Raw genomic sequence first — 26,422 nt, forward strand, 5'->3', positions numbered from 1 at the left:
TGCCACTAGTTTTGTGTTTGGCCATTTAACTTACATTGGCCATTGATACGTGATTGGACATGACCTATGCCATATATGAGCAGTTGGTTAAAGAGTTGAGTGTTTATGCCAGTTCTCTTACTTTTCCCTCTTCCATAAGAAGGGTGTGTTCCAGACAGGAACTGCTCCCTCATCCTAGATCCTGAAATGAAGAAGATAATGTAGAACAGACTCCAGGCAACTTACAGTACAGAACAATGCCACATCGTTGGGCAGAATCACAACCTAAGACAGAGTAGGGCCAAATCAAGAGCAACATTAATGAGAAATAATCTTTGTTCTTGTACACTGCTGAGATTTTGAAGGTAGTTTGTGATCTCAGCCTATCACAGAGAAGCTGCTTAGCACATGACTCATGAATATGAAAAGATGTTCCAAACTTTTGGTAATAAGAAATGGAAAAATGTTGAGCCTCCATTTCATACTACCATGTTTGAAATGATATAAAATGCTATTTCCAGGTTTAGAAAACATGTAAAGTATAGACTATTGAATAGTCTTGAACATGTTAATAAGCAAAAGATTAGCAATCTGTTTCTAGATTTCTACCTTGGAGAAATTATTTTACATGGACATCAGAAAGAAAAAGAAATAGTCCATGAAGTTTTTTCTGTATTTAAGATACATTTGTTTCCCTAACCAAAGGTATTAGTTTAACTACAAGAATAGAAATTAAGAAATAATATGTTGAACATTTTTTCTCATAGAATTGATTTTTTTTTCATTTTACATTCCTTTCATCTTATCTCTATCTCTTTTTAAAATCTTCTGAAATGGATAGCTAACATGAAGGGAAATGTGAGATTTTGGTCATCCTTTCATCAGCAGCAACACTAGGCAGTATTTTCTGTGTTTATTATATGTGTTCTGTGAGCCAGCCAAAGGAGGAACAGACAATTTTATTTCAGATTGTACTTTGCCCTTTGTAAGGTAAGGTAAGGTTTGTCACAACCTCCCAGTTAGGGTCAAGTTCCACCTGCCCATTAAGGATAAAATCTCTACATGAGAAACAGAAGTCTATTTCGGAGATAAATGTAGACCTATTCACATGATAATGCATTCCATGTCAGGCTTGATATCTGATAAATGTGTGAATATAAAATATGTCACTTTAAGAATTATACTGATGAAACATATGTTTTCTGTTAAAATCAGAAAATTGTGCAAAATTAATTAAATCTCCAAAAATTCCATCTGGTTTGCTATTGAAGGTAGGCTTTTAAAAAATTAAAATCCAGAAAATGTGCTTACTTTTAATAAATATTTTCAATCTCTAATGGCAATCATTAGAAATGTAACAATTGCTGTTATAAACAATTATAAACATGTAATTAATTGTTTGCATTTAATAAGGATTATATAGATGTACATATGTTTTTACATATTATATACACATAAACTTATAAATGTGGGTTGAATATGAACTAACTTTTTACAAAATAATTATATTTAAATAAGATAAAACTCTTACCTGTTAATATGTTTTATGTGTGATTATATTAGCATAATGTCCTTGTGCATGCTTGTATCTTCAGAAAATATAACATAAGGGAGTTAGAAGCTTTAGAATCCTGGAAGTGAACCATCTTTAGTCTCTTACCTCCAATGTCTCTCTCTAACTCAGGAATTGAAAGGAGAATTACTGTTTAGGGACATACTATCAACAACAAATGAATGTAAACCAATAATTCTATCATTTACTTCTACTTCTTTCAGCATTTTCTTGCTTGCCTTGGCCATGAAAATTCTGGTCACATACTATTTTATGGGCAGAAGGGTGCATAATTATTTAAGAAAAATGTCACAGAAAAATATAATAATTCATTTTATTATTGTAAGAAGGGAAAGAAAATATTTCCATTATCATTTTCTGGTTTACATTAATATACATGGATGCAGTAATGCAGCGTTACCTTGTATAGATGACTGGGATTGTCCGCACCAGTGCAGCTATGTTACAGCTTCTCCTCTGACTGGTGTGGGCCAACGCCAAATATTTAAAAAATTAAATATTTTTAATGCCTTTTCTTTGGGTAGCTAATATTTTTAAGTGTTTTTGAGATAACTGAGCCTTTATCCTACAATTAGGTCTATTGTGGGTATGTGTATATGAAGACATTTGTGTAGAGGAGTGTTCTGGATTTTATAAACAAAGGATTAAAGAAGGTCATTCTCAAAGTAAGGTAATATAATTTCAGTGCAATAACTGCTTGGAAAATAGATAGATCTAGGTGTTTATAATTCCTGCCCATTACTTTTTAACTCAATCTCTTTATTTTTTGGACTGTATATTATGGCTGTCAAAAGGCAGTTAGGCTTTTAATATGTATTTTTTTTTCTTCATTTGCCAGATGCCCTTAATCATAGGCAGCATTGAAGGAATTAATTGCAAAATTAAAGTAAAAGAAAAATCACTGATAGAACATATTAAAAGGGATAAGCAGAGTCATTATGAAATATTAAGGCAGGAAGAAGTAAGAATTTGAAATGCAGCTGTGTCTTGTACATTCTTAAGGGCAAATCTTACTTCTTCCTGAGGATTACTTATTCTGTTATATCGTGATTATTAGTTTTGATAAAATATGGCATACACATAAGTCATAAATCTCAATTTACATATGCCATGGCTTTTTATTTTAATTTAGAATAATTTCAAGCAAAGTAAGTTAGGGAAGATTTTAGTTAAGATAAAGTAAGATCTAATTTAGTTTATATGGTATAAAGATGTTAAAGCATATTAAGTAAAATTGTGTGCTATCTCAATGTGCACAATCCTTTCTTTCTTTTTTTTCAATGTGTACAATTCGTTTCAGAAGCCAGTAGAACTTGAGAAGAATATAATTTCAAGCAAGTAAGGAAGTAAAATGAAGAGAGACTTTGAACACACACATAGTGTTTCTGGAGAGATGATTATAGCTAGAGCTTCACAGACCCTCAAAGAAGTAGAGGGGAGGGTGAAACTAGAAGGTGGAGCTTGGAGATGGAACTATAGTAATTTTACCACCCCAAAAATAAGTACAAGGACAACCAAGAGCCACATTCTGATCCCATGAAAATCTGCAACTAAGTACAGCTCTGAGCACATAGAATTTGCTTTATAAACCCTTGTCAGATAAATAATTTGTTCATTATAGATTTAGTATATGCATATTATAACACACTATTAATGCATACTTTTGTTTTCACAAATAAGTGGCAGAGAGTATATATATAAATATATATATACATATATATATTGAATTTGATATAGATATATTCAATATTATTCACAATTATATAATCACATGGCCAAAAACCACATCTACAAAGAAAAGTGGATATATATATAAAACAGCCAAAGATAATAAAATAACTTGCTTTAGTTAGAGCCATAATACTTATAACCTACTCTGAGGAAATTTCCAGGGTTTAAATGAAGCTTATCAAACACTTTCTTAATAAAATAATTTCCAGTTTGAACAAAGTTAAATATAATTTATTTGTATCATTAAACTCTTTACCCCCACTGACAGTATTTACAAGAGATTAAGAAGCTATCATATAACATAATTAAATAACTAACTAGAATAGAGAACTAGGAAATAAAATGTAAAGCAATTTTGAAACTTCAAAGTGCTAAACATTTTTTTTGTTGTTGGTGGTGTTTTTTTTTTTTTTTTTGTAAATGAAATAAAGTAATTTCTCTTTGATGTGTTTCCAAATCTTGAAGTAAGGTACATTTCAAAAGTCCTATTTTTCATTTGTGGAATGAATTTTGATAGGCTAGGTTACACATTCTTTTCACATTTTAAAAAAGATTTTATTTATTTATTTGAGAGAAAGAGAGCATGAGCCCCACGGGGAAAGGGGCAGAAAGACAGGGAGAGGCAAATTCCCCACTGAGCATGGAGCCCTCAGGGGTTTGATTCCAGGACGCTGGGATCATGACCTGAGCCAAAGGCAGCCGTTTACCGACTGAGCCACCCAGGCGCCCCTTTTTCACATTTTTAATACAAATATTTACAATGTAGAATTTTGAAAAATAGTAAGGGACTGGAGCAAAGCCCAACTCAAGTAGATATCTTATTTAACTTTTCAAGAAATACTTCCAAATTTAAAACAGCATCTTAGATTTTATTTCATTAAACAAAAAGGAGATAGTTCTGGAATATTTAGCTTTGTTTAAAAAACAAAAGGTGAACAGGAGAGTTTATTTGTATGCAGAAATAAATTCCCAAACTATACACATTTTACCAGATTAAATATATATATATCCTTTCAATTTTATCAGTGAAAACATCACATTGGGTATTAAGTATTATTTGTCTGTATCAAAACTCACAGAATCACCTTCACAATCATGGCCAACCCACAGAAATGTCAAAGGATTTACTTAAAATATTTTATCTATGGGCTTCTATGTATATAGATTTCCCAAGTTTGAAATGCCTCCTTTGGACCAAAGACTTGTCTGGGAAACTCTATCTGTAATTTCATGAGTATCAGGGATGGACATTGAGTTTTCAGAAATCAGAATCTTATTATTTAATATTAATGAGACATTTAGCCTCAGGGCATTTGGCATCAAGGGAGTGATCATGATTATCTTGTGGTTGCAGTCTTATGTAAACTATTGGTTTTCTCTGGATGCTGATGTACTTATTTGAACTTGACTCACTTGTTGCCATCATAAAATGTAATATGTCAATCTTTGAGAAATTCCATGAGAAGTATTTCTATTTTGATTGTTAAGGACATCAAATGTTTTTTTTTTTTAAATCAAGAATGATAAGAAGTATTATTTATCTTAATATATATGAATTAGCAGTGAATAAGAAGGGTTGCCTTGTAATTTATCCAGTAGAAAAGACTCATTCCTACTAGTATAAATCAGGTTTTAGTTATCTTGTATATCAGGCAAGGATAGCTTTCAAATTTGCAAAAAGGAGCAACTTTGTTTGTCAGGTTTCACTGCCTTGTCTTCTTAAAGTTATTTCTTGCACCATATTGCAAGTCCGGGCTTTGAAATACATTAGTTAAACCCTCTGAGACAAAGGATTAAAACCAACAGTTGAAACAGTAGAAATAGGACTAACCTTTCAATGTGAAAGGTATACAGGATTGAGCAATATATTAAATTTCCTTAACAAAAACCTAGTTGGATTAAATTCTGTCCTATAATAAATAAAAACACTTCACTCAAAATTGATTTTTTATATATTTCCACTTAAAGGTGAATTTAACTGTACTTTTTCAGCTGACTTTGCTTCTGTTTCTGAAACAGCACAGCTTTCAAGAATACTTTTAAGGGGAAATTAATGCCTTTAGCTATGTGTATTTTGATGACTCAGCAAGAATACTGCTGAGTGGATGACCGTTCTAGAGCTCAAATCCAGTATTTAATGAAGTCTTTCTTAATCTCTTGGCAAGAGGAATAATAACTGAATGTTCTCCTAAATTAACAACATATGAAGGTGGAAGATGGTTGTTTTATTGTGATTCCTACTCAGATATGTTTATGTTTTTGTGTATAAATCAACATTTTAAAAAGTTTTAGAATCTACTTACAAATACTGGGTATCACTAAAAAAATTTCCCTCACCAGCAATATTATATACCTATGAGAAATTCTTGCTTTATTTTACAAGTAGATAAGTTACTTAAAATGACACTTCATACTGTATCATTATAAGAATGAGTGTTTACTTCAAATTTTGACCAATATTACATACACATTCTTTGATAGTTGAATGTATATGCTTAAATATTTTGTAAAATTATTAGCACCTCATGAACCTGACATGTGAAAGATAAAAGTATAGTATTGCTTTACTTAACACTTTTATTTGAATTATATGTGAGTCATGTTTGGTGACTACTTTGAATGGAATTGGAAAAGCTTTGTTTATATCCCACTTAGAATAATGGCAATCACTTTCTGTATTAGACTACTTTCCCATTCAAAGTATCATGTCCATTTGCTTTAAGTTTGCTTTCATCTATTCATTCATTCTCTAAGAATATACTGAATACCTATTTTTTATGATTGTGAACTTTTTTATTTTATTTTTTAACAAAGTTTCTTTTTATTGACTATATTTTATATTATTCTTTATTATGTTATGTAAAATACCATACATTACATCATTAATTTTTGATGTAGTGTTCCATGATTCATTGTTTGCATATAATACCCAATACTCCATTCAGTACGTGCCCTCTTTAATACCCATCATCAGGCTAACCCATCCCCCCACCCCTTCCCCTCTAGAACGCTCAATTTGTTTCTCAGAGTCCATAGTCTCTCATGGTTTGTCTCCCCCTCCGATTCCCCCCCTTCATTCTTCTCTTCCTGCTATCTTCTTCTTCTTCTTCTTTTTAACATATAATGTATTACTTGTTTCAGAGGTACAGGTCTGTGATTCAACAGTCTTACACAATTCACAGTGCTCACCATAGCACATACCATCCCTAATGTCTATCATCCGGCCACCCCATCCCTCCTACCCCCCCACCACTCCAGCAACCCTCAGTTTGTTTCCTGAGATTAAGAATTCCTCATATCAGTGAGATCATATGATAAATGTCTTTCTCTGATTGACTTATTTCACTCAGCATAATACCCTCCAGTTCCATCCATGTCATTGCAAATGGCAAGATTTCATTCCTTTTGATGGCTGCATAATATTCCATTGTATATATATATACCACATCTTCTTTATCCATTCATCTGTCGATGGGCATCTTGGCTCTTTCCATAGTTTGGCTATTGGGGACATTGCTGCTATAAACATTGGGGTGCATGTACACCTTTGGATCCCTACATTTGTACCTTTGGGGTAAATACCCAGTAGTGCAACTGCTGGGTCATATGGTAGCTCTATTTTCAACTGTTTGAGGAACCTCCATACTGTTTTCCAGAGTGGCTGCACCAGCTTGCATTCCCACCAACAGTGTAGGAGGGTTCCCCTTTCTCCGCATCCCCGCCAACATCTATCGTTTCCTGACTTGTTCATTTTAGCCATTCTGACTGGTGTGAGGTGGTATTTCATTGAGGTTTTGATTTGGATTTCCCTGATGCCGAGCGATGTTGAGCACTTTTTCATGTGTCTGTTGGCTATTTGGACATTTTCTTTGGAAAAATGTCTGTTCATGTGTTCTGCCCATTTCTTGATTGGTACATTTGTTCTTTGGATGTTGAGTTTCATGAGTTCTTTATAGATTTTGGATACTAGCCCTTTATCTGATATGTCATTTGCAAATACCTTCTCCCATTCTGTAGGTTGTCTTTTGGTTTTGTTGACTGTTTCTTTTGCTGTGCAAAAGTATTTTATCTTGATGAAGTCCCAATAGTTCATTTTTGCCCTTGCTTCCCTTGCCTTTGGCGATGTTTCTTTCTTTTTTTTTTAAGATTTTATTTTTTTTATTTGTTAGAGAGAGAGCGTGGGCAAGAGAGTGAACGAGAGAGAGTGAGTGAAAGAGAGTGAGCAAGGGTACAAACAGGGGGAGCTGCAGGCAGAGGGAGAAGCAGACTCCCTGCTGAGCAAGGAGCCTGGTGCAAGACTCAATCTCAGGGCACTGGGATCATGACCTGAGCCAAAGGAAGATGCTCAACTGACTGAGCCACCCAGGTGTCCCTTTGGCGATGTTTCTAGGAAGAAGTTGCTGCGGCTGAGGTCGAAGAGGTTGTTGCCTGTGTTCTTTAGGATTTTGATGGACTCTGGTCTCACATTTAGGTCTTTCAAACATTTTGAATCTATTTTTGTGTGTGGTGTAAGGAAATGGTCCAGTTTCATTCTCTTCATGTGGCTGCCCAATTTTCCCAACACCATTTGTTGAAGAGACTTTTTTCCACTGGACATTCTTTCCTGCTTTGTCAAAGATTAGTTGACCATAGAGTTGAGAGTCCATTTCTGGGCTCTCTATTCTGTTCCATTGATTGATGTGTCTGTTCTTGGGCCAGTACCATACTGTCTTGATGATGACAGCTTTGTAATAGAGCTGGAAGTCCAGAATTGTGATGCCACCAGCTTTGCTTTTCTTTTTCAACATTCCTCTGGCTATTCGGGGTCTTTTCTGGTTCCATACAAATTTTAGGATTATTTGCTCCATTTCTTTGAAAAAAGTGGATGATATTTTGACAGGGGTTGCATTGAATGTGTAGATTGCTCTAGGTAGCATTGACATCTTCACAATATTTGTTCTTCTAATCCATGATCATGGAACATTTTTCCATTTCATTGCGTCTTCTTCAATTTCTTTCATGAGTATTTTATAGTTTTCTGAGTACAGATTCTTTGCCTCTTTGGTTAGATTTATTCCTAGGTATCTTATGATTTTGGGTGCAGTTGTAAATGGAATCGACTCCTTAATTTCTCTTTCTTCTGTCTTGTTGTTGGTGTATAGGAATGCCACTGATTTTTGTGCATCGATTTTATATCCTGCCACTTTACTGAATTCCTGTATGAGTTCTAGAAGTTTTGGGGTGGAGTCTTTTGGGTTTTCCACATAAAATATCCTACCATCTGCAAAGAGTGAGAGTTTGACTTCTTTTTTGCTGATTCGGATGCCTTTTATTTCTTTTTGTTGTCTGATTGCTGTGGCTAGGACTTCTAATACTATGTTGGATAGCAGTGGTGATAGTGGACATCCCTGCCGTGTTCCTGACCTTAGGGGGAAAGCTCTCAGTCTTTACCCATTGAGAATGATATTCACTGTGGGTTTTTCATAGATGGCTTTTATGATATTGAGGTGTGTACCCTCTATCCCTACACTCTGAAGAGTTTTGATCAAGAAAGGTTGCTGTACTTTGTCAAATGCTTTTTCTGCATCTATTGGAGGATCATATGGTTCTTGTTCTTTCTTTTATTAATGTATTGTATCACATTGGTTGATTTGCAGATGTTGAACCAACCTTGCAGCCCAGGGATAAATCCCACTTGGTCATGGTGAATAATCCTTTGAATGTACTGTTGGATCCTATTGGCTAGTATTTTGGTGAGAATTTTTGCATCCATATTCATCAGGGATAGTGGTCTGTAATTCTCTTTTTTGATGGGGTCTTTGTCTCGTTTTGGGATGAAGGTTGCTGGCCTCATAAAACGAGTTTGGAAGTTTTCCTTCTAACTCTATTTTTTGGAATAGTTTCAGGAGAATAGGTATTAATTCTTCTTTAAATGTTTGGTAGAATTCCCCTGGGAAACCATCTGGCACTGTGTTTTTGTTTGTTGGGAGATTTTTGATGACTGCTTCAATTTCCTTAGTGGTTATAGGTCTGTTCAGGCTTTCTATTTCTTCCTGGTTCACTTTTGGTGGCTTGTGCATCTCTAAGAATGCATCCATTTTCTACAGATTATCTAATTTGCTGGCATAAAGTTGCTCAAAATATGTTCTTATAATTGTTTGTATTTCTTTGGTGTTGGTTGTGATCCTTCCTCTTTCATTCATGATTTTATTTATTTGGGTCATTTCTCTTTTCTTTTTGATAAGTCTGGCCAGGGGTTTATCAATCTTTTTTATTTTTTTTAAATTTTTTTAAAATTTTATTTATTTATTTCAGAGAGAGAGAGAGAGAATGAGAGATAGAAAGTACGAGACGGACGAGGGTCAGAGGGAGAAGCAGACTCCCTGCCAAGCAGGGAGCCCGATGTGGGACTTGATCCCGGGACTCCGGGATCATGACCTGAGCCAAAGGCATTCGCTTAACCAACTGAGCCACCCAGGTGCCCCGGGGTTTATCAATCTTGTTAATTCTTTCAAAGAACCAGCTCCTAGTTTCGTTGATTTGTTCTACTATTCTTTTGGTTTCTATTTCATTGATTTCTGCTCTGATCTTTATTATTTCTCTTCGCCTGCTGGGGTTAGGCTTTATTTGCTGTTCTTTCTCCAGTTCCTTTAGGTGTAGGTTAGATTGTGTATTTGAGACCTTTCTTGTTTCTTGAGAAAGGCTTGTATTGTTATATACTTTCCTCTTAGGACCGCCTTTGCTGCATCCCAAAGATTTTGAACAGTTGTGTTTTCATTTTCATTGGTTTCCATGAATTTTTAAAATTCTTCTTTAATTTCCTCGTTGACCCATTCATTCTTTAGTAAGATGTTCTCTATCCTCCATGTATTTGAGTTCTTTCTGACTATCCTCTTGTGATTGAGTTCTAGTTTCAAAGCATTGTGGTCTGAAAATATACAGGGAATGAGTCCAGTCTTTTGGTACTGGCTGAGACCTGATTTGTGACCTAGAATGTGATCTATTCTGGAGAATGTTCCATGGGCACTAGAGAAGAATTTGTATTCTGTTGCTTTGGGATGGAATGTTCTGAATATGTTTGCGAAGTCCATTTGGTCCAGTCTGTCATTTAAAGTCTTTATTTTCTTGTTGATCTTTTGCTTAAGTGATCTGTCCATTTCAGTGAGGGGGATGTTAAAGTCCCCCACTATAATTGTATTGTTGTCAATGTGTTTCTTTGCTTTTGTTATTAAGTGCCTTATATAAGTGGCTGCTCCCATGTTAGAGGCATAGATATTTACAATTGTTAGATCCTCTTGTTGGATAGACCCCTTAAGTAGGATATAGTGTCCTTCCTCATCTCTTATTACAGTCTTTGTTTTAAAATCTAATTTGTCTGATATAAGGAATGCCACCCCAGCTTTCTTTTGGTGTCCATTAGCATGGTAAATGGTTTTCCACTCCCTCACTTTCAATCTGGGGGTGTCTTTGGGTCTAAAATGAGTCTCTTGCAGACAGCATATCAATGGGTCTTGTTTTTTTATCCAATCTGATAGTCTGTGTCTTTTGATTGGGTCATTTAGCCCCCTCAAAATCAATAAAAATAGGTCAACACTCTGACTTCTAATAGTAAAACTTACGAGTCTCAGAGACAAGGAGAAAATCCTGAAAGCAGCTCAGGAGAAAAGATCTGTAACCTACAATGGTAGAAACATTAGATTGGCAACAGACCTAACCACAGAGACCTGGCAGGCCCGAAAGGACAGGCATGATATATGCAGAGCACTAAAGGAGAAAAATATGCAGCCAAAAATACTATATCCAACTAGGCTGTCATTGAAAATAAAAAGAGACATAAAAAGCTTCCAGGAAAAACAAAAATTAAAGGAATTTGCAAACACAAAACCATCCCTACAAGAAATATTTGAAGGGGTCCTCTAAGCAGAGAGCCTAAAAGTAACATAGACCAGAAAGGAACACAGACAATATACAGTAACAGTCACCTTACAGGCAATACAGTGGCACTAAATTCTTATCTTTCAATAGTTACCCTGAATACCTATTTAAAATAATACTATGGAGGAGACACATACAGATGGCTAATATACACATGAAAAGATGCTCGAACATAGCTCAACATCAGGGAAATAGAAACCAAACCTATGAGAGATCACCTCACACCAGTCATAATGGCTAAAATGAACAACACAGGAAACAACAGATGTTGGTGAGGATGCAGAGAAAGGGGAACTCTTGCACTGTTGGTGGGAATGAAAACTGGTGTAGCCCTTCTGGAAAACAGTATGGGGGTTCCTCAGAAAGTTAAGATAGATAGATATATCCAATGAAATGTTACTCATCTATCAAAAAGAATGAAATCTTGCCATTTACAATGACATGGATGGAGTTAGAGTGTATTATGCTAAGTGAAATGAATCAGCTAGATAAAGTCAAATAGCATATGATTTCACTCATATGTGGAATTTAAAAACACAAAACAGATGAAGATAGGGGAAAGAAAAAAATTTGAGAAGGAGGTAAACTATAAGAGAGACTTTTAAGTATATAGAACAAACTGAGGGTTGCTGGAGGGAAGGTGGGTTGGGGGATGGGCTAAATGGGTGACGGGCATTAAGGAGAGCAAATGTGTTGAGCACTGGGTGTTAGATACAAGTGATAAGTCACTAAATTCTACTTCTGAAACTAATATTACACTATATGTTAACTAACTAGAATTTAAACAAAAACTTGAAACAACAATAAAACAAAATAAAACAAAAAAACCCAGAATACTATGAGAGCATATGCAAACCTGTGGCTAATACTCTCTTGCAGAGATAAGAAGAGTAAAACATAACCAGGTGTTTATGAGAGACGTTCCAGGTTGAGAAGAGAAATGGAGAGCGTTATAAAGGAAAACAAGGATGCCTGAAGGCTCAGTTGGTTAAGTATCTGCCTTTGGCTCAGGTCATGATCTGGGGGTCCTGAGATGGAGCCCCTCTTAGGGATCCCTGCGCAGCAGGGAGTCTGCTTCTCTCTCTCTCCCTCTGCCCCATCCCCGCTCATGCTCTCTCTCTCTCTCTCTAATAATAAAAACCTTTTAAAAAAAGGAAAAACAGTAATGAAACAACTGGGAAGAGCATAAGGAGTGAGAAGACTTGAAGAAGAAGATGGTAAAATATATCTGTAAGATGATCAGGAATTCAGGATATAAGCTTCATACCTTGAGCCTTAACAGCCATTTGTTTTTTTCTGTTCTTTTTATCAGTAGCAACTGATGCAAGGCTTTGACATGAGGAATAGACCGTGGCAATATTTTAGGATCCTTTCACACACAGCCCTTCCTCTTCTTCCTCTCCCTGCCCCCCCTCCTCCTTCTCTCCTCTTTCAGTAATAGATTACTAGCAGTCATGTGGAGAATTTATATGAGTTGAGGAAGCCAACATAAAAGAAAAAAGTAAGCTGGAGAACTCTCACAAGGAGCAAAGCAAGGTGATTCTAGGAACATGGTGACTGGACTGTAGCCCTTTTCCTGCTTCTTTCAATTCTATTTTATTTGCTTCTACTAAGCCAAAAAGCCCTGGGTTCTATTTGGGACTTAAAAAAGAGAAATAGTGTGAGGCTTTTAGTACTGTAGTAGAAATGTGAAAATCTGCCTATCCCCACACCAGAAATCAATACTCAGAGATGTGTGAGGTTAGGGTATGCTACGGTTTAAAATATATAAGAAAAAGAACCAGATCATTTGAGATGAACAAGCAAAAATAAACCAGTAAAGAATATTAAATGTTCTGGATAGTAAGAAGAAAACTAGGAAGGACAATGTTGTCTTTGAGGCAAAAAAACTTTTGATCTGGAAGGAATTGTTGCCTAACTTACTTACTTAAGTAACTTACTTGCTACTTAAAAGTCAACAAAAGTGCTTACAAGAGGAACAACTGGACTCAGGAAATAGAACATTGTGTAAGACTGGAAAAGGAGACATTTCAATAGAGAGGCAGGGACTACATGGATATTGAAGCAATTGAAAGATAAGGAAATAGAAACAATACATATATATTATTTCAATAGATTTTGCAGTTAAGGGCAAGTCATAGGTAAATCGAGTGTGGAGCTCACTCATTGTTACTTATTTAAAGTCATATGGTGGGCGCCTGGGTGGCTGAGATGGTTAAGCATCTGCCTTTGGCTCAGGTCATGATCCCAGAGTCCTGGGATCGAGTCCTGCATTGGGAGCCTGCTTTTCCCTCTGCCTCTCTCTCTCTCTCTCTCTCTGTCTCTCATGAATAAATAAAAATAAAATCTTAAAAAAATAAAAAAATAAAGTCATATGGTTTTCTCATTATACAGAGATTACTATAACACTGTGTCCTATGCCCAGCACCACCAGAAATGGACCCCGTCTATTGCACCTGGTAGAGTTAAAGATCAACTCTCTCGTCCTTCTTTCCTATACCATCAGATACCTTTACCATACTGGGCAAAGAATATAACCCGTCTTCCAATTCTGGAGTTTTTTTTCTCCTTGTTTGTCCTCTTACCTTAATTTATTTTTCTCCTTGCTCATCAGTTTTGAGTGACCTGCACAGCTTCTTCTGGATTTGCTAATTTAGTTACTTCCAGTAGCTACACTTGGTATCTTTTCATCTACCTCTCTGTCACAGATTCTTCATAGGTCAATATTTTTCACCTCTTCCCATATACCAAGTTTATATCTCCACCGAAAAGTGATAGTATTTTTTTAAAATAAAGTTTAAAATAGTATGGCAAATACTAGTCTAACACAGAAGAAAACAAAGAGATGTAAAGGAAGAGAAAAGATATATCTTCTAGAACTTGTGATTAATACCAGAAGCCAAAGGAGTAGACTATATTTTAGGAAAGGACAAATGAATTATGTGGGCTTTCTATAAAATGTTATAATGTGTAGTGAAAAATAAAGTGATTATTAAGGAATATAGAAAATAACACTGTAGTTTGAAAATATAGAATTTGTTTATGAGCTCTATACCATAAAATCCTGAAAGGACAATATATTGCAAGTGAACCCAAGTGACAAATATACTCTGTTATGGCCTTTAGCATAGATTAATATAAAACTCATTAACATAAGTGTTCAATATTTTGGTGACTATCCTGCTGACACTCAACAAGCAATGATTTGGATCTCTGCCTATATAGTTGATTTATTTTATTTGTATAATTATTCTGACATAAGTAAAATATAATTATAATTTTGTGTAATAACAAACATATTTAAGTGTCTACACTATACCAAGCATTGTGTAGGACATTAGAAATGATAGGCATGTTTCCAGTTTTCTTAGGAATTGCAATTACTATCTGTCTGTTTTAGAATATTTGAGTAAGAGGTTTCTTATCAAGGCAGAAAATGATAAATATCAATATACTCAATTATTTGAACCAATGAACTTTGAAAAACATGAATAGCAGGTAACTATTTAAAAAACTATGGTCTACTGGCAATTTATAATATTATTCGTTAGACTATTATTGCAGTCCTTGAAATTTCAACTAAATCAATGCCCCTTTTTCTTCTCTGATGGTTGATATAATCCTTAAATTTAATCATGTGATTAAGGAAGTAATCACATTTTACCTTTTATTTTTAAGATTTTATTTATTTATTTGAGAGAGAGAGAGAGTGACTGAAAGAGAGAGCACAAGGGAGGTGGAGGGAGACAGAGGGAGAAGCAGACTCCCTGCTGAGCAGGGAGCCTAATGTGGGGCTCGTTCCCAGGACCCTGGGATCATGACCTGAGCTGAAGGGCAGATGCTTAACCAGCTGAGCCAACCAGGTGCCCCTTGTGTTACTTTTTTAAAAAAATATTTTATTTATTTATTTGAGAGAGAGAGAATGAGAGATAGAGAGTACGAGAGGGAAGAGGGTCAGAGGGAGAAGCAGACTCCCTGCTGAGCAGGGAGCCCGATGTGGGACTCGATCCCGGGACTCCAGGATCATGACCTGAGCCGAAGGCAGTCGCTTAACCAACTGAGCCACCCAGGCGCCCTTGTGTTACCTTTTTTTAAAAAAATTTTTTTTGATTAATTCTGGGAATTTTATCTTTTTTTTAATAAAATCTTTACTCTGTCACCACTTACTCCTCTTTCTCTTCTTCTTCTAGGAAGTCTATCACCAGGGAATTGGGACTTCTTTTTTATAGTCTCCATGTTTTATACATACCTTTTTATCCCTTTGTGCTTCTTCCTTGAAATTCCTCAATCTGATCATCTGCCTCACTGACTGCTTTTTTGATATTTGTACTACCTTTTGACATATCAGTGTAGTGCTTTATTCAAAATAATGTCCTATTTTTTTATCTTGATTTTTTTTTTTAATGCTTATTCTTGTTTGGTATTGCTAACATCTGTTCTTATTTCCTTACATTGCTCTTATATTTATTTCTACTTTTAGGTCTTTCCTTTCTACTAATTTTGGTTCACTTGATATTTGTTCTCCATTGTGTTGATTTTCTTTTTTAATTTTAACAGTTTTTTTGAGATAGCATTACTCTACAAGTGTCTGTTTATTTGGTCTGTAAATTCAATTTTACCTGAGATTATCATTTACTGTGTCTGACAATATGCCCTGTGGGAAGGTTTAAAATGAAGTTCAAATGATTTGAGAAAAGGAAATGGTGTGACTCTCAGGAGAGGGAGACTTGAGTGCCACAAAGTCACTGTTAATCATTCTTTTTTGTTGCCAACCTTCAGTAAATATTTCACTAACTTTGAAAGAAGCAACATTTGGAAGAGGCAGTTAACCCTGAGAATTTTTATCTTCATTTGCAGAAGATACTCTCTCTGGGTATAGAATTCGAGCTTGACAGATTTTGTGTTTACTCTTGTTTTCTTAATATATTGATACTTAAGATTCTCTTCCATGGTCTTCTGCTTCCATAAAATCTAACAAGGAGCATATTCTCATTTTTATATTTGTTCCTTTGCATATAAAGATTATTTTTTTTCTGGCTGCTTTTAAAACCTTCTCTTTATCACTGGTTTCAAGAAATTTTATTACAATGTGCCTTGACATTATATTTTCTATATTTCTTCTGCTTTGGTTTGTTGAATTTCTAAGATCTATGAATTTATATTTTGTATTAAACTGGGAAATTTTAATCATTATTACTAGAATATCTGTTTCTTCAACTCCTTATTTCTGGAACTTCAATTAAACATATATTATACCACTTTATATTGTCTGATATATGTTTCTGTTCCTATTTATTAAGTCTTGTTTAATACTTGTACCTCATTTTAAATGCCTTTAAATTCAGTGATATTTTCTGCAGAATCTAATCTCCTGTTAATTTCATCCAGTATTTTTTGTCTTCTCTCTAAGCTCCATTTACATTCTTTTAAAATTTCTTACACTATTTTCCTCATTAATGCTCCCTTTTCCAGTAAATCTTTATATTACTTAGATATTGCACCTCCAACCGCACCACCCCACCAGTGCTTTAGAAATAAGATAATATATATAGCCAAATTCTTGGTGAAGAGTAGGATTTCGTATCCAGGACCATATTATTTATATACACATATATGTATATAGATTATAGATAGATAGATGATAGATAGATAGATAGATAGATAGATAGATAGATAGATAGATATCCTAATATCTTATTTAATGTTCTTATCTATTAAATCCAATGTCTTACATTTCTGGGTCTGTTTATGTGAATAGTTCAACTCCTGCTTACAGGTAATAATTATCTGCTTCTCTCCATGCCTGATGATTTTAAAATTGGGTGTCAGAAATTGTGCATTTTATCTTCTTGGGTCCTGGATTTTGAGATATTTCATTAAAGGGCATTAAGTTTCAATCTGATGTGCAGTTAAACAACCCGTAGATTAGTTTCATCCTTTGAGTTTTTCTTATAAGCCTTAGTATGTCCAGTTCAGAGAAGGATTTATTCTGGGACTAGTTTAGCTTCACTAATACGGTAATATCTTTGTGAGAAATGTATCCAGTGTCGTCTGAATTACAAGTTCTCTCCAACTAGCTGATAAGAATACTTTTTCCAGCTATTTGTGAGCTCTAGGAATTATCTGAGCTAATGCTTTCCAGTGGTCTTTCCCTGCTCTCAGGTAGTCTCTTCTCAAGTATATGGTGATCACTACACAGCTAAATCCTCCTGACACTCCTTCTCTAGATATTTCCATCTTTCATTCTCTGTGCATTTTTTCCCTCATCATTACTCTGCTCCACAAATTCTAGTTGCCTCAACCTCTCTGAATTTATACATCTGCCTCCTCAGCTGAGTGAGACTACTAGGCTGTTTGGCTCCACCCTGCAGTGCCTTGCCTGGAAACTGTTTTCAGACATTAAATTCCAGCAGTTGTCTGGCTCTTCTCTCAGGGACCCCTTCTTTCAGGCATCAGAGACTTCCACTGCTTGCTACCCAATGTCTGAAAGCTAGTGTATATTTATTTTCTATCTTTTTATAATGGTGGGATAATTCATCTAGTAATTAACCACTTATGGGGGTCTAAATGAAGGTTTTTGAGTGAAATGGAGAGGTAAATTTTCAGAAGCAACTGATCAATTCTGACCTGTATTCAAGTCTCTCATGCCAGTAAAATTTGTGCTGATCTGCTATTGCCCTTCCCCCTCACAAGAAGTTTAGATATAGAAAATTTAAAATAAATCTAATTTCTGTGATAAAAAGTTAGTAAGGAAAGGAGAATGTGGGTCACTCAGTCAATTACGCATACAATTCTTCATTTTGGCTCGGGTCATGATCTCAGGGTCATGAGATTAAGCCCTGCATTGGCTCTGCTCTCAGTGGGGTGTCTGCTTAAGATTCTTTCTCTCCCTATGCATCTTCCCCCTCTCTAAGATAATAAATAAATCTTATAAAAAAGTTACTGGGGCACCTGGGTGCCTCAGTTGGTTAAGCATCTGACTCTTAATTTTGGTTCAGATCATGATCTCAGGATCATGAGATCGAGTCCCACCTCGGGCTCTACACTCAGCATGGAGTCTGCTTGAGACTCTCTCTCTCTTTCTCTCTCTCCCCCTCTGCACTTCCCCCATTCTCTCTCTTTCTCTTTTTCTAAAATAATAAATAAATAAATCTTTGAATAAAAGTTAGTAAGTAAAGGTTATCTCAAGCAATGCAGAACAAAAGCAGTTCTTTAGGGAAGGCAGTTTCTTTGGTATAGAGGAAATCAATGTTTATCTCAAGACAATGGAACAGAAACACATAGCAAACTAAAATCACCTTTTTCCAATCTTCGTTGTCCTTCCCACCACCTTCCCTTCCAGGCTGCATTCAGTGACCCAGTACCATTTCAAATAAATCTTAGATTTCCTCACAGTATTTTATTATCTCTTTATTATATCCATGCCCATTCTTCTTCAACAGTTTATTTAAGATTGATTTTGGGGAAAGAGATGGCAGGAAATTAATGTGTGGAATGACAAAGACAACCTCAGCATTCAATTTTAACTCCAGCCATCATCCAACCTTGTAGATTCCTTTAAACCTGCTACTGCATTTTAACTTTATTTTCACAGTGGTTTGCAACCAAGAAGAAGTGGTGGCTAAACCTTCAAAAAAAAAAAGGTCTTTTATGTAGAGCGTGACTCCTAGAAGATACACAGTGAGGTCTGAGCCTAGACAGGAGATACACTATGGATGCACTAGCATATGGCTATTAAAAAAGAATTTACCTTTAGGCATGAGTAGTCTTGGAAGGCATTGTTTGAAGAGGAATGACTGATTAGGTTGACATTTCGGACAGATGTCTCTGGATTGTATGAAAAATGATTTGAGGGGAGAAGAATTATACAAAAGAGATGAGTTAAGTTGTTGAGTGGTAACATGGAATTAATTCAAAGAGACATGGGAGAGTGGATTTAATTTCTGAAAAATGTTTGATAAATTCTTCAGGATTTGCCAATGATCAAATGTGAAAAATAAAGTAAAGAGAAAAATAAAAACTGACTTTTGTGTTTTTAGTTTGGATATTAGGATAGATAAGGGAGCTATTATTTGAAATAGAGAATATAGTACTTTTTATTTGTTGAGTTGAAATATCTGTGGGATATATAGATGGGTTCTGAGCTTTGTGGTTTCAGGTGGAAATTCAGATACATTTTTAGTTCAGTTATAATTCCCAAAGGGTATATATTGATGATCTTGCTATCTCATCAGATTATTATTACCTAATCTTACTCTCTTAAATTCAATATCCAATTTTTAAATGTTAAAAATAAGGAGATTAAATGTCATAATTCTATATTAAATAACACCAAATAAGAGTATTTTGTATTTCTATAACGAAAAACTATTCCATATGGTCCAAGATGAAGCTAATTTAAATTTAATTATTTTCCATAGTAGGCCTGAGAGAAGGAAGATTTTACTTTTCAGATATCTAGTGTAAACAGTTATTTTTATTTATATGAGGAAATGTCTTGTTTTTCTGAGCATAAAGGAACTGCCATCCTGAAAAACTTGTAACACAGGTCAAGAAGCAAACTTACTCAGCCAAAAGTTCCAATCTTCACATCTATGAATCCCTTGAATGTGGCCCTTAAAATGAAAAAAATATATATTACAAATATGTTAGTCTTTGATTCTGCTCCTTAACGTGTAAAATGGCCCCAAGAGCCAATGGGAAAAAAAATTAAAAACCTAGATAACCACATGTAGAAAATCGGGAGACAGTGTACTACGAAAACAATGGTGTTTACTCTATAATATATTAATACAGTTCCAAAGGTGATCTGTGCTATTGAAAGGTGAGTAAAGTGCAGCTCATTTTTTCTTTCTGCATGAGAAAATCTGGTGGCAAATAGCATAGCTACAAAGGGATAACGCTCTATTAAAAACATTTTCAAGATTCCTATCTCTTTAACTGCAGTCCTGACATGGCATACCCTTCAGAAGAGACCCTATTATGACTTTTCTAACATTGTGACATTACATCTTGCTTCCAGCTGTGTTGAATATTCCAAAAGAATATTTTTGGAGATAAGATACAATTAGTGGTGCCAGAAACTCTCTCTACATGTAGGCAGCATGGATTATAGCTGAAGAAAGGTGGGCCAGTCATAGTTTAGTTGTATCATTATCTAGGCCTCAGGGATATCTACAAAACTGAGAATCTCATCAACAATTTAGTTACAGAGGGCTTTGTTATGCTATAACAATGGAGTTTAAATTGGCCAGGACTGTGAATCGTGCAAGACTGTTGAATCACAGATCTGTACCTCTGAAACAAATAATACATTATATGTTAAAAAGAAAAAAAAAAGAAGATAGCAGGAGGGGAAGAATGGGGGGGGAAATCGGAGGGGGAGATGAACCATGAGAGACGTTGGATGCTGAAAAACAAACTAAGGGTTCTAGAGAGGAGGGAGGTGGGAGGATGTGTTGGCCTGGTGATGGGTATTAAAGAGGGCATGTTCTGCATGGAACACTAGGTGTTATATGGAAATAATGAAACATGGAACACTACATCAAAAACTAATGATGTAATGTATGGTGATTAGCATAACATAATAATAAAAAATATATAGTAAAAAAATAAATAAATGGCCAGGATAACATATACATGAGAAGTCGTTTTGGCTAAATTTTTTTTTAAAGATTTTATTTATTTATTTGACAGAGAGAGACACAGCAAGAGAAGGAACACAAGCAGGGGGAGTGGGAGAGGGAGAAGCAGGCTGGAGCAGGGAGCCCGATGTGGGGCTCGATTCCAGGACCCCGGGATCATGACCTGAGCCGAAGGCAGACGCTTAAGGACTGAGCCACCCAGGCGCCCTTGGCTAAATGTTTAAACTCCTTTAATCATAGAGTATGAGGGATAATTTTGGTATGTTTTGAAACTCAGAAAAATTTCTGGGAGAAAGACCACATTTTGCAATGTATTCTGAGGGAAAAAGCTACATGGCCAGATTGATGAAACCAGACAAGGAATATTCCTATATATTCAGAGTTGAAAAAGTTTTTCTTACTTATTCCTGCCAGTGAGGTAGCCTGCCAATGAAAGAGCGTATATTTTCTTGTTCTTACTATAAAATTATCTTAAAATACAGTGAATACATTTAAACTGCTTAGCATCCACTTCTATTCCTTTAAACTCCCTTAACTCTGCAAAAAAATCATTTGTCTATTAATTCAATAAAAATTTAAGCAATTTTGGAATATCCAGGTGTATTAAGTTATTAGAACAGGAGACATAAATTCTACTTTTATTTTACATCTTATTTTCTTAGGATAGCAAATGCAACAGGCAGACAACATTAACAGGGAAAAATGGAATTATTGTTATAAGGCTTGGTTTTAAGGGTGAACTCCACCATTTACTAGCTGTTTGTGTTCAACAGCACAATTTCCCATAACTTGATTTTCATCATACTATTGTGAAAACCACCCAAGATTATGAAAGTGCTTTTCAATAACAACAAAATATAGAAATGTAATTACTATTAGCAAGCATTTTTCCAAGTGGCAAAGGAACATTAAATTTCCATTATATCTTTTTTCCTAAATTTCCTATTCATACCTAAATTTCCATTCCAACTTATAATGCTGTTTTTTGCCTTTCTTCTGTTTTTGAATCTAGTGTGTTTTACTGATTACAAAAAATTAATATTAATTTGTAAAACATTACTGCCTATTAAAAAAAACTTGGGGAGATTTTGTTACTACTATCACAGTTAGAAGCATTTTATTTCCTTTTTATTCCTTTCTCCCTGTGATATAGAACTTTCATTAGTTGGGTAGGTATTACTTTTATGAAATTCTACTAACACTGCTGGCATAATTTCTAGGCAAGAGATACTTAGAAAGAATTATCCCTGTGTTATTCTTCTGCAATGCTTCCCCGCCCCCTGCCAAATAATGCAATGGTATAATGCAATGCAATAATAGCAAATTGCAAGAACTTTTATTCTAGTTCTTGTGAAAAGTAAATGAAAGGTACTGAAAATATTCCCTGGAGATTATCCTGGTAAAATTTTTATATTTTTCCATTCTTTATCATATCTATATTATCCTTACAGGGAATGGCAGTAATAATAATAGCAGCCATTGTTTATTGAACACATACTATGTGTTCACACTCTTCTAAAGACTTTGTATATATTATCTCAATTAATACAAAAGATTACATGTTAGAGAAGGGGAAACTGAGGTCTAGAAAATTTCAGTTGCCCAGTGTTATAAGCACGTAAGTGACAGGATTTTATCTGAATTTTTATATATATATTATATATATATAATAATATATATTATATATATAAAAATATTTTATTTTTCCAGAATCCCTTGTACTTGTAACTACAGACTGGCACACGTGAGACACATATCTTTAGTGGAACTGAAATATGGTTGGTGCAACTTCATGAACATATAGACTGAACTGCAAGGGTACTAATGCTTTATCCATCAAATTGAGAAAAGCCAGGAATTAAAAAAAAATGTGTGTTATTATCAAATTTACCTTGAGGGTGATATCTCAATATCTCTCAGAATGATACTCTATTAGTATTGTCTCTCCCATCTTTTTCTATCTTTAGAGTTTAGTATGGTCCTTGTTCTGCTGAGTATTCAATAAATGTTGTCCAAATCGGGAACTTGATGTGCTGGTTGCTCTCATTTCTGCTGTGAGAGAAATATGTAACGTGATGAAGTAGACAGGAAGACCATGTTAAATTGAATACCTACTAACTTGCAAACACATTTTATACATCATTGCATTTAGTCTGCCTCAGTGAGGTGGCTAGTTTGAACTTCACAATATATGATGAGTCATTTGCTTAAGTGAGCACATTTGGCCACTGGAGGAATCGGGATATGGATCCAGGTCTGTTTAATTACAACTCTAATAGTTTTCCAACTAGTCTAGACAAATTTGTAGAAGCTAAAGTATTTTAGAGCTCCTACATTATATAGCTCCTATATTATATAGCTCACTGGCATGTTTTCGTCTCGGTGCAGTAGCTGATGGAAGCTTCACAACCGTTCATTCTTTCAGGTGACTGACATTTTGAGGAAATATGGGAGGGCAGTATCCTTGCTGCACATACAGTGGTCTCTCCCTACAGTGTACTTATTTCTTACTTTTGCTAATATGGAGGACTTTCATTTGTAGATATAGCCAAGTCAGCTTTCCAACTTGAAGGTCAGAAAATCAGACTTGTGTTTTAGAAATGGGTCTATGACTTTGCTTTGCTGATAAGGCATGATTAACTTTCACAAAATCGCAAAAAATTATTATTATTTTTTTACCCAGTTCAGTAAAAATAAGTGAAATAGTAAGGGGTTTTGATTAAATTTTATGAAAGGATTTCCACAATTATTTTACTCATGCTTAGTAATATTTCCCCCTTTTTTTCCCTCTTTTTCGCTCAGAAGTCACATTTCAATGAAACATTCAGAATGTCTAATTAGAAAAACAAACTGTTTTCATAGAAGTGAAAAATCTATGGCATATTTTCTCTTGGGATGTAAAATTTAAATTATCCTGCTGAGGTATGTGATTTTTGGTCTTTTATAATAAGCAGGTTATGTGCCCAAAAGAAAAGAGCAAAAATCCCCGAGGACTGACCTTGGTTTGGAAAGTTTTTGAATATACAAAATATCATGCTCTACCATGTAATTTTATGGAAATTTTACACCAGGCTTTATTTAATTTATACACTAAGTTATGATAATTCTAGGCTTTCTAGTCTGATTTATGCTGGAGGAAGTGTGGGAAAAGAGGGCATTGTTTTGTGGTCATGCTCAGTAAATGCTACACGCTGTAAAGATGGTGTTATGTTAAATGGAAATAATTACAAAGTTATCTATACGATATGACATGCTTTTTATTCTCCTGGGATGGTGCACCAGACCAGAAATTCTAAAATTTCACTTAAGCTGATAATATCACTCCAATTAATTGTGAAATATATTATCACCAGACAAGAGAGAACACCAAAGGTGCAGTGAAATAACTATGTACTAGATTTGTGAAGCGTATGATGGATGGGAAAAGACTCACCTTGGCTGACCCAGGAAAGTGTGATAACTATTAGGATATATGGGAACCTGTCATTCTTTATCTTATATTAACTAATATGTAATATATGTGTCTTTGGAGAAACTTCACACAAGAACAGTAAAATTACCGGACACTCTGTCAAATCTAGCATAGGAAACGTTGTAAAAATGATTGTTCTAAAGATTTTGTCTGTCTGTTTTTATAATATTTCTTTACATGTGTTTGCTATTACCTATATCTGCATCATTGATTATTTAATCGATGAACACATTCATTTTCCAAATGGCTTTTGATACTTTACAAATCAAAATATGTTACACAAATTTGCCTATTCTTGATGAGTATGTATGGTGCAAATGTCTATATTTAAAGAAATATTTTCCTGAAGTCAAGCTAAATCCAATAGCCAAAATAGGTATTTAGAAGCAGTTTAGGAAAAGCTTCCCAAATAAATATATTAGCATATAGATTGCATATTTATATGTGCATATATATATATATCTCCAAAGAAAATCTGTTTATGCTGTCCATATCATTCCTCTGTTCCAATACCCATATGGCATTTAGCATAAGATTTATAATTATTACTAAGGCTTACAATGCCTGTCTCTAATCACACCTTCTTCCTTTCTTCTCAATTTCTAAGATTCCTCCAATGATCTCCTTTCTAATGGGTGAATGTACCAATATATTTCCTTCCGTAATGTCTTTGGACTTGTTGTTCTCTGCTTGGAGATCACCACTCCCAAATTTTTTATGATGTGTCCTTCCTGTCATTCAATTGTCAGTTCATCTACCACTTGCTAAGACACACCCAGCTTAAATTTACCTCCCGTCATCCATGACATTTTATTTATTTATTTTTTTAAAGATTTTATTTATTTGACAGAGAGAGACACAGCGAGAGAGGGAACACAAGCAGGGGGAGAAACAGGCTTCCTGCCGAGCAGGGAGCCCGACACGGGGCTCGTTCCCAGGACCCTGGGATCATGACTCGAACCGAAGGCAGACACCCAACAACTGAGCCACTCAGGTGCCCCATCCATGACATTTTAAAAATAATTACCATTAGGGTGCCTGGGTGGCTCAGTTGGTTAAGCGACTGCCTCCGGCTCAGGTCATGATCCTGGAGTCCCAGGATCGAGTCCCACATCAGGCTCCAAGCTCGGCAGGGAGTCTGCTTCTCCCTCTGACCCTCCTCCCTCTCATGCTCTCTCTCTCTCTCAGATAAATAAATAAAAAAATCTTAAAAAAAAGAACAAGGAAGAATTTGCTTTTAAAAAAATAAAAATAATTACCATTATATATTACTCATAGTACTTATCACTATCTTAAATCCTCACTTTTGTTTTAGTCTTGGATATACAATTAGACTTGGCTACACAAACACAAAGCATGAAATACTCATGTCAGTCAATTTATGCCAGTAATCATTAATGGATACTAAAATGTGTAGGTGAAATTTTAATGAGATACAAGAGAATTGTGGAGACTCAATCTGTCCCCTCACAAATTAATTATTGATCTCAAAGAGAAAATAGTAACTTCACAGAGAAGTCTGGCAGAAATTACTTTAGCCAATAGATAAAATGTATCATCACCAGTAATAGAATCAACTGGCATTATGATCTTCTTGATATGATGCACTAAGAAGGATCAAATACGATTTTGATGTTGCTTTAGCCAGAAATATATAACCTAAGTCTGATAATGAAGAAACTCCAGACATACCCACAAAATGTTTTGAGGGACTTTCCACAAAATTGGGTTCTATAAGCTCTAAAAACTATAAGGTCTTGAAATACAAAGAAGACTGAAGAACCGTTCCATAAGACAACCGACAGAATGGGAGAAGACATTTGCAAATGACATATCAGATAAAGGGCACGTATCCAAAATCTATAAAGAACTTACGAAACTCAACACCCAAAGAACAAATGATCCAATCAAGAAATGGGCAGAAGACATGAATAGACATTTTTCCAAAGAAGACGTCCAAATGGCCAATAGACACATGAAAATGTGCTCAACATCGCCTGGCATCAGGGAAATCCAAATCAAAATTTCAAATGAGATACCACCTCACACCAGTCAGAATGGCTAAAATGAACAAGTCAGGAAACAACAGAGGTTGGTGGGAATGTGGAG

Source organism: Eumetopias jubatus, unplaced genomic scaffold, assembly GCF_037043125.1.
Source record: "Eumetopias jubatus isolate StellerSeaLion01/CBP00866 unplaced genomic scaffold, mEumJub1_p1.0 scaffold_4, whole genome shotgun sequence".
Taxonomy (NCBI): Eukaryota; Metazoa; Chordata; class Mammalia; order Carnivora; family Otariidae; genus Eumetopias; species Eumetopias jubatus.